The 10363-nt window shown below is 41.6% G+C and overlaps 1 protein-coding gene across 1 annotated transcript in view; it reads left to right on the top strand.

Moving 5' to 3' along the window:
• The window catches only part of LOC146761228 (uncharacterized), a 415444-nt gene that overhangs the window by 289010 nt on the left and 116071 nt on the right, over nt 1–10363 (top strand). Inside the window, exon 9 of the mRNA XM_085540934.1 lies at nt 9158–9238. The gene's annotated coding sequence lies outside the window, so the exon portion shown is untranslated. The remainder of the gene's footprint in view (nt 1–9157; nt 9239–10363) is intronic.

Below are 10363 nucleotides of genomic sequence, written 5' to 3'. Positions count from 1 at the left end.
TACCTGAAGAAATAGAAAGGAATTTCATTAAAAGCAAGAAAGGACTGCCTTGGCTTTGAGAAACTCCAGCAGAAACTTGCACAGACTTTTGTTATATGTAGGGTTTTGGGTTTTTTTGTGGTTTTTTTTTTTTTGTGTGTGTGTGTGTACGTGTGTATTTTCTTTAAAAGGAGCGTTTGAAGCCCATTAGACAGTGCCATGACAGAAGATGCCTAAACTTTGAAGAAAGTTGCTTTGATTACATTTTGTTGCCAAGGAGCTGTGTTTGGCCCTGAATGAAAATGGGCCTATTAAAAAAGAGTAAAAAGACAACTTTGTAAGTTATTTCCAGCATCTTTATCTTAAGTCAAACTGCATCTGGAGGTGGAAGTCTCCTTCAGGAGGTCACAAGGATTTTGGCACGAGCAGCCTGGACATCAAAACAAAGTACAAACAATGGTAATATAATCATTAAGATAAACTGTAGCCCAAACGGTAAAAGCATGAGTCACAAAATGGAATTAAATTTTTAAGCATGGTTATTTGCTAAGAGGCTGTTTAAAACAGGCAATATTTTAAGTTAATGAGACCCATATGTTTTATGGTATGTCATTCAACTGCTTTCTTTGGAAATGGCTTGGAACAATAGCTTTCATGCTTACTTTGTAAAATCCAGGAAGGATAGTGATTGGGAAGTGTGCACATGGAAGAAATCAGCACGCTATAACAAGGCGTGCCTAGGTTCTGTCATCTGTGTGTGGGTGTCTGGGTACCTTGAGAAGTGAGTTTAGCACCATAGAGTCTTGGAATCATTTGAGTTGGAAGGAGCAGCACCGCATGTTCGGCCCACTGCTCTTTTCGAAGCAAGAAGCTTCTTAGGAGAGCACGTTAATTTACAGGGGGATCATTTTGCTGAACGTAGTTTTGCACGCTTCTCAAGCACTATTTATTTGCTCACTAAAACAGGTCAAGCTCCCTTCAGCCTGACTTTGTATTTTAAGGCATGTTTGTTTTTATGCCAAGTGGGCTGCATCATTAGTGTGGATAGATGGTGAGGAGTGGGTGAGCTGCTGTCCTCACCCCTTGCTGCCCTTCTCACATATGGCCTTGGGCAGGAGAGTGGGGAAGGCTTTCAAAGTCCGGCTCAGAAAGCTGCTCTACCCTTCCTTGGGGTCCATTACCCAGTGGAGTAAACTGACCCATAATAGAATCACAGAATGGCTTGGGTTTGAAAAGGACCACAATGATCTTCCAGTTCCAACCCCCTGCTATGTGCAGGGTCGCCAACCAGCAGACCAGCAAGCCCAGAGCCACATCCAGCCTGGCCTTGAATGCCTGCAGGGATGGGGCATCCACAGCCTCCTTGGGCAACCTGTTCCAGTGCATCACCACCCTCTGAGTGGCTCTAACTGTGTCTCCATTCTCCCTTCTTTCCTCATACATCCCATCTCTTCCAGGCGTTGGTAGGTTAAACCCACCATGCCTTTGTAGCTCTGAGGCTCTTGATGAAAAACATTTCTTCTTCAGTGTTACAGTCCGTGTCTCTTGGAATTAGACCTGCCTTAGATGTGCTGTTAAATTTCTTGGTACAGCACCATACTTCATAACCCACTTGAAAAAGAAAATACCTAAAATGTCCCCCCTTTTTTTATAATTATTATTATTATTTTTTTTTTAATTTGCACTATTAACCAGGATAAATCATTTCTGTTTTTAACTGTCTGTGGTCACATAAATATGCACTTGTGACTCTCATTAATTCTTATCGGCCTGAAATGCTGACAAAAATATATGAGCTGGGAATAACTGAGTCAAAACTGTAATTTACTCAAGTCTTTTTAATGATACATTCTGGATAGCATCATATAACTGGTGACAGAAGTAAGCCACCTCATATTCACCTAAAACAACTATTCCTTGATTCTTTTCAGACAGTCAAAGGGCTGGAGGAGAAGAATAAGAATTAGGGTTTTGAAAAATAAAGTCTGCAATTTTTCACCTGCAGTTTTGTACTCGTGGTCAGCCTAAAGTCAGCAGGAGGGGGGTGGGGTGGGCAAAGAGAAGGAAAGAAAAGAATTAAAATCTTGGTGCGAGCGATAGATTGCAGACATTGCTTTTTTATTTCAGCCAGTAGTGGGAAGGTAAATCTCTGCCTTCTGTCTTTTCCACCCCAAGCTGGTGAGAGCTCTAAAGCCATGGACATGAGATGGGCAATGCTGTGGTGTGGGCTGAGGTTGTGTGACAGTGCTGTGCAGGTACTTGGCCCCCAGCCTGTCCTCATGGGCTGTGGGTCAGAGCTGGTACCTCCCTGCTCCTGCTTTTGGACAGGGTGAAGTCCTGTCTGGGACCGCAGCCTCGAGTAGGTGGGAAAGAAACTGGCTGAGCATGAAGTGAGGAGTGTGTTTTTTGGGGGGGAATTTTGCTTGGGAAATGCTGCTGTAAGCGTGGATTTAGGAGCGCTAATTGCAGCTGACGTGTTGAGTCATAATTGGTATTTTTGGGGTTGCACAGCGCTTGAATTTCTCCACCCTTTGCTAGTGAGCCCTGTTTTGGCTGCATAAGCAGAAAATGGCAGATTCAGAAATTAGCTGTTTCCCTAATGAATTCAGAGAAACTCACGTGGAAACAGCAGCTCTTAAGGCTCATTTTTCATTAATGCAGAGGGAACTGGAGCTCTGACCACATAAAGGTAAAAGCAGGTGTTTCTCTGGGGCTATATTTGGCTTCTGCGGGATTACACTGCAGAAAACAATCTCAGGATCATTCTGTATTTAGTGTGTTATCGAAGCTTTATGTTATAAGTCTGTTGCCTTTTGGAAATGAGAGAACAAACTATGACGTGTATTGGAGGGGTCAGGTCTTGGTAGTAGCAAAGCCCTGTGTTTGCTGTAACGTGTTCCCTTTATTTCTCCCACTTTCTCTTATTATCTTATTTGTTATGTTGGACTGAATAGGCGTGTAACCTCTAAGGCTGTGGAGCAGATCATTAGGAGTTACTGATTAACATCACGTTTCAGTAGCAGATCCCGAGTTCTTCTTTTTACAAACGAAAGGGGTCTGGCTTTATGATTTTTTAATTAGAGTGTAAATATTGCAGCCTCATAAACTGCTTGATTTATAGATGACAGCAAAATTTGCACTTTGGGTGAGGACACGCGAGGCTTCAAATTTGCAGCTTCACTGTCTTGGTTTACCTGCAGAACCATCTTTTACTTTTTAAATTCATCATAATCATTATCATTATCCGGATGGTAATTCTGTGTTGTTTCTTTACACTATCAGGACCACTGAAATTCCTTTTTTTTTCCCTTTTAAGCAAAGGGACTCTTTTCAGGCTGTACATTTTAACTGATGAAGTCAGTGACAAAAGTTGGAGTGATATTAGTGTCACTGTCAGCCAACAAGCTGAGCTTAAAAATTGATGTTCATTATGGGGATTGGAGAGAAGCTGGGCCAAATTCATTGTTGAGCATCATTGTAAATGTCAGAGAGATGGTAAATCAAGATTGACAAAGATCTGAGGTGCTGGTGGATAATAGAAGGGTATTTCTGATATCCGTAATATGAAGGTTTTCAAGGATGGAGGCTGTTTCATCTGAAAGAAGAAATGCCCTGCTTCTTCTCAGGCAATCTGCTTAGCTTACCTCCCACAGGCAGCACAAGTTTGGAGATTAACAAGTAGAGGGAGTGCTGTTAAACAGAACGGTACAGTTGGAAGGGACCTTCAAAGATCATTGAGTCCAACTGACTGTCCCCTTCAGGGCTAATCAAAAGTAAAGATTATTACTGAGGACATCGTCTCTTGAGCACTGGGAGGTACCTGAAGCACCTTGATAGGATTCTTGTTCTGTTGTTTGACCACCCTCATGGGAAACAAATTGTTCCTCATGTCCAGCCTGAACCTTCCCTGGCACAGCTCTGTGCCCTTCAGTCACCATCTGTCATCTGCCACCAGGAGAAGACAACAGCACCTCCCTCTCCACTTCCATCCCTTAGGGTTCAGGCACCAAAATTCCTCCATAGAATTTGTCCATCAGAATCTTGGACTCATCTTGAGTGGCACAGGGCTTTGGCCAGTGAGGTGTCCTTGGAACTTGCAAAGGCTTTGCAAGCACCAGACTTCTTTTACCCTGTGGCATCTCCTTACTCAGTCTCCTCTTCCAGTCTGCCTCTGCAATTTGCTGTCAAAGCCTACATGGGGACTCACCTCTCTGGCAGAGCTGTGCTCATTCTACAATAGTAGATCAGAACTTTGTGGCTCTACAGTAGCCACCTGCATTTGTTTCCAAGGTCTAAAACACTCAAGTTTGGCCAGGCCTTTTGTTCTTCATGTTTTGTTTTCTAATATCAAAATCAAATATCAAGCTTGATGCCGACTCAAATTGCATTCATGCTTACAGAGTACGGGACCAGGCTTGTGCTGGTAAATGTTTTTGCACATGGTTAAATCTGTGCATTTAATTGCCTAGGGAATAAAATCAGAAGGGGAATGCGGGTAGATAATAACCTGAACTGTTGTTTGGTGGGGTTTTTTTTTGTTTTTTTTTTTTGTTGTTGTTCCTGTTTAATTTTGAACCTGTTCGACCCCTGTGAGTTCAAAAGTTCACCTCAGTCTTGACCATTATTGAGCTTGGATTCTGTTTAGGAGCAACTGTGACTCCAAGTACAGCAAAGGGTCAGAGGACAATAAATCCAATAGAATAAATAAAGTGATAAATGAAGCAGGCCGAGTGAAGGAAAGTGAAAAAATAACACATATTGGGTGAGTTCATAGGTTCTATAATGTTGAAAGGTGTTTTGCCACTGACGACGCTGAGACTGGGATTTCTTTCATAACACCTGGTCCAAATACCCTGGAATTCAACCAGGATATTTCTATTACTCGCAGTATTCCTGTGCCACTTATAATGAGCTTTAGTTTGTATCTGTAATGCATGCTGTAGTTCACAATAACCCTCGGCTGCAACATCTAGCAGCTCAGTCTTTCTGGGATTGAAAAGAAAAAGAAAAAGAAAAGACAAAAAAAAAAAAAAAGAGTGAAATTACAGAGAAGAATGGTTTCTCCTCTTTCTGTATCTCCCCAGAGGCTTCAGAGCCTTAAATGCAGTTATCTTTGCAACCCAGATTCTTTGTGACCCATTTTTTTGTGTGTGTATGTGTGTTTATCGAACTCCTCTGTGTTACAAAGGAAGCTGACATCAAAAATTCCACTATAGTGAAAAAGGGTTGAGAACGTTTCAATACATACGTGTGCTTACTGCCTTCAGCTTCCTCAGCAGAAGTCCTTGTAGTGGCAAAACTAAATTTGAATGTTGATTTGGAACATCCTAAAGGTGAATCTGAACGTGCTTTGCAAGGACATCATTGCATTTTTCCTGTGCTTCCAGTGGGGGAAGTAGTTGGACTCAATGACCTTGCTTTCTAAAGCCTGGAGTTACATACGAAAAGTGCAAAAGTTATACAGGGCTAAAGCAGCACCAGGCACACGTGACCTGATTTATCTCTATGGCCTGTGAAGGAGCAATGCATATCACTAAAAAATACAGGTTTGTATGATAGGTTATGCAGCACTTCCATATTTCTTGACTTGAGATGTCAGGTCTTATATTCATTATTAATATTTTGGTATTCCTGAATACTGCACAGTTTAAATTGTCACAGATTCATCCCTTAGCACGTTAGAGGGTTGTGTTGCTGTTTTTTTCTCCTTCTTTTTCTTGCTATGATCAGACAGGGAAGATTCCTGCTATAATTCTGCTGAATTTACTGTACTGGAAGTTCTCCCCTTCTTTTCAAATGTAAAAACAAGAAATGAACAGGAACATACCAAATACTTTGCAATAAATATATAAATAAATGAAATCAAGCAAACAAACACAAAACCCAAAAGGATTAAAGCACAGTTTTGAGTTTAAACATTTATTTCCGTACATGCCACGTTTAAAAGTTAAGATAATCTCTCTGAGTTCCTGGAGTAGCATTTCTAACCTACCAAAGACCACACTCAATAGACTGTATGTACTTGGAAACTGGAGGAAGCACTCCAACCATTGCAGAAAGACAGAGATCTTAAAGAAGGGGAGAGGTGTTTGAAATGCTGCTCTCGCTTCAGGTCTGGGTATTCAAGCTCAAAGGCACTTCTTGTCAGGAAACTAGAAGTGAAAAGAAGAGAAAATCCAAACCCTGCTGAGGAAGAAACAATCAGAGAACTTGCCTTAGTGATGATTTATCTGATAACAGAAATTCTCCTTCCTCAGTCATTCATGGTTTATTTCCTTGGCATGAAACATTTAAGAGAAATCCAGTGAGTGCCAGCAATTTCACTATTGAAAAAGCCAAATCTTTCATTTAAACTTCAGAGACAATTTTTCCATTTACTTTTCTGCCACTCAAGCAAAGAGGAGAAATCATAAGCTCATTCATACCAGTTCACCTCATCAATTAGAAGGGAAACAGGAGTTGCTTCCAGATGAAGTGGAGATGCAGCAGAGGCAAAATACACTGGAAAATCAAAATAGATTATCTCTAATAACTTTCAGTCAGAGAACTAAGCTTCCACTGCTCGCATTGAGGCATCCCTAAGCTTTGGGGAAGCTGAGATTTGGAGCTGCCTGTTGTAAGAGGGTCATCAGGGAACTGGAGAATACTGTACTTAATTAAAGAAGTGCACATAGAGAATGGAGTAAGCAGTTTGTCTTGCTTAAGAAAAAACAAAATCATAATATATTTTAAGCAAACTTTGAAAGAGAGAAACCCAAACCCAAATGTGAAGCTTGTGTTTTCTGCCAAGAGTGCTGTTTGATACCGTGCAATTAGTCTGAGTAACAAGATCGTGGCTGATGAATCCTTTGTGTTGACACAGGCGAGTTAAATGCAAAACCTTGTTTGTCTGGTTTTGTTTTTGTCTTAACACCACCTTTGGCAGCTGAAAAATTGCACAGCATTGAAATGAAACCTTCATGGAACACAAAGAAAAACTGTACAGTTTCCAAAGACTCTGTTGGGAAAGTTTTTCACATTTGATGCATCAATTCCCAAAGTAAGGTAATTGGAGAAAATTGTGGTGTAATCCTCAATAGAAACATATGTATCTTATGCAGCAGAGAAGAGTGTTGTCTGAAGCCCTTCAGGAGATAAGTGTTTCCCTACTTCATATCAAGGTTTTTGGATGGGTAGTTAGCCAACTTGCTCTTCCCAGTGGAAGAAGGTGATGCCATGCCCACTGCAAAGCATTCACCTCCAGGCAGGAAGAGGCAGGGCTGGAGCACTCTTGTAGAGGCTTTGTTGCTGTTTGCTTGCGAGACCCACAGCCACAGAGGCAGCTGGTGGTGAGGCTGCAGCTCCCTGTTTAAGAACCATGAGTGGTTGTGAGTGTTGCTTCTTTTCTCTGTTTCCACTAGGAATGAGTGAAAGGTGATGGTAGGGATGATTGAGTGGAAGGAAGGGAATCCCTTCTGCAGAGAATCATGAAGTTTCATAGCATCAAAGGGCAGGCTATCTCTGCCATAACTTGAAACTGTAGACCTGAGACAGATGGATTTCATCTGTGCTGGATGTGAAACAAAAGCATAAGGTAGTACTGTACTGAATATGACGCTGATTTTCTTTCTCCTTGTTTTCTCTTATTCTTCCATTCCTTCTGGGAAAAGATGTGCCAGATTCCCACTAACTCAGCTAAGCCAATTTTTAGTCAACCTATATCCCAAAATTTAAGAGAGGTTTAAAAATGTATATATAGAGAAATACTCCAATAAGTAATCCATTTAGAGGCAACCACTTCACGTGGATTCAGAGAAAGTTAGAAAAATAACTACTCACTATCAGCCTGGAAGGATCTACCAAGTTCTTTCCAGGATGCTTTAAACATTTGCATTAAGGATTTGGATAGTGAAATGGATATTAAACTTAAAACTTTGCAAATGATACCAAACTGGGGAAATCTGCAGGCAGATAGCCGGGTGAGATTAGAATTCAGAATTCTCTTTACAAATGGTAGGAATGGCTTGAAGTAGAAAGAGTCTCACTCAGTGAGACCAAATGCCAAGCTCTGACCGTGGGTGGAATCTTGGCAAACATGAGCCAGGGAATATGTTCTTTACAGGAAAGAATCTGAAAGGATTTCAGCAGATGGGAAGCTGAGCATACTTTGAGAGGAAAAAGCAAATATATTGAGGATGAGGAAGATGCCATGCATCTGAGATGGCAAAGAACATTTATATCTTTTATGAAGCACTGTTGAGACTTCATCTGCAGTGGTATTTTCTCTGTTGAGCACAATGAGGAGAAAGCTGTGCCCCAGAGGTGAGGTTATAAAGGGAGCAAGCAGCCTGATCAGAAGTTTGCTGAATGTAGCCTCAAGGATAGACTGGAAGTGTTAGGGAGCATGGTCCACAAGCATCAGATCTATAAAGGGAAGCTACACAGAGAAAGAGGAACCTTTTGCTCACCGAGTGCCCTTGACATAAGAAAAAAGAAATTGAAAGTGGAGTAAATAAGATTGAGTTGAAGAGCACAGCCTGAGAATATGGACTAGTAAGAACTTCAGGAGGTTGAGGAATTACAGGCTGAAATATTTTTTTATGGAAGGGTTGGATAAAGGTGATCTCCCTTCTGGGTAGGCCTCAATCAGGATGAATTCCCAAACATCTTTTCATCCCTTGCCTATTATATGTGTGCAGTAATATGTGTCCAAAGCAGGACATGTGGGTATTTGAATTAGCTTCTTGGACCCTGTCTGTTTTGGTTTTGTTGTTATTGTTTTGGGAGGTGGGATGGATCACAGCACAGGCACTGGAAGCATGCTTGAATTCAACCCTGGAAGAACACCTGAGTGTTTTATTTTTCTGAACACCTGGTCTAAGACTCCTTCAATTAAACAGATAGTCGGGAAAATAAAGGTTTGGGAAGACATGTGCCATGAGAAACTGTCTCTTCTCTCTTTCTCAGAGGCTGAATATAATTTCTTGTGTAATTTCACTCCACCCCAGTTCTCATCTACAAAATATGAGATAATGATGCTCCAGCCTCCTCGGAGGGTTAGGAATCTACATGCGTTAGAGACTGCAAAGTACAGAGGAGAGACACGGCAAGATAGCTTCTACTGGTGGGGCAAAAGTTGTTGTGGCCACAAAGAGCTTTTCCTTCCATCTGACCTGAGCTTTATGTTCTGTGTTGACAGTGTATGAAAGCATCAGAGAGACTACATAATTCTCATGGAGACTGCAAAGAGGAGGATGCTTGCTTTGTTTATTCATCTTTGGTATGTACCATCACCTAAGAAGTACCTCTCCAGAACACAAGGCACCATTTCATGGCCTGGTTCATCTCTGGTTTGTGCCTCCTGAAGCTGTACGTTGCGTACCTCTCCTTGCTTTCTTCAGTAACCTGGCCTTGTTAACCAACTGCTTGGGATAAGAAAGAAAAGAAAACCAAACAAAAAGCAGATTTTCCACATGACAGTGTTGTTTATAGCTCCTACAGTGAGAATTAAATGTAAAAATTACATCTTTCGAAGATCAAGAGATGACACAGTGAGAGAATGTAACAGTGTGTAAATAGAGGGTAAATGGTAAACTATCAGTGTAGTGCTAAATGAAAGATTTCCTTTCTTTCAGAGGTAATCCCTTCCAGAACAAGATACACTGCGTTTACCGTGGGATTCTGTTTCATTTCAAACATTTCTCTTGAAGATTTGCTATGGCTGCATTTCATTGTGCAGCACGGATTCATCTTGTGCTCTCCAGGTGCGCTGAGTTGTTTGTGCAGATCCAGCAGAGAGAAATCTGTGGTATTCATCAAGAAAGTACTCAATCACATAATAAAGGGCTCTGAGTTAAATACATACACAACAGAATGAGGCTGGGATTTTCCTGTGCATCTTCACTTTAGAGTTCTGTGCTCAGAAGGGCTTTATTTTGCACCTCTGGCATTAGGGTAAGAGTAGGGTCTGATATCATGCACAGCCTGTATTGTGAGCAGGCTTTCAGGCATGGTGGTTGCAAGAGCAATTCTGGAGCCTGTCCTTAAAGGAGGAGTCTCCTCCACCGCTGTAGCAGCTCTGTCAGAGGAGCTCTCTTTTGCAGAGGTCGTAACTGCCAACCTGTCAGGTATTTCCAGGCATCTTGGGTCTCCCTGGGGAGCAGCAGGCAGCAGGGTATAATGCCACGACGCTGACATATCACTTAGTTCTGATGGACTTAGCCTCTCCGTGAGGTATGCAAACCATCCCTGTCTTGTGCAGAATTTGCATTATCTGAAGATCACTATGTATGCTACGGTCCATTCGCCTTTGCAAATGCTGTTTAAATATAGCATCCATAAATAAATGTTAAATAATTCATGAACATAATTTTGTAAATTCTGCTAGGCCACACCTCTCTAGGGG

This window comes from Coturnix japonica, chromosome 3 (assembly GCF_054131305.1).
Source record: "Coturnix japonica strain WE chromosome 3, WE-NBRP24, whole genome shotgun sequence".
Classification (NCBI taxonomy): Eukaryota; Metazoa; Chordata; class Aves; order Galliformes; family Phasianidae; genus Coturnix; species Coturnix japonica.
The sequence above is the reverse complement of the archived record's forward strand: the minus strand, read 5'-3'. Positions and strand labels throughout refer to the sequence as shown.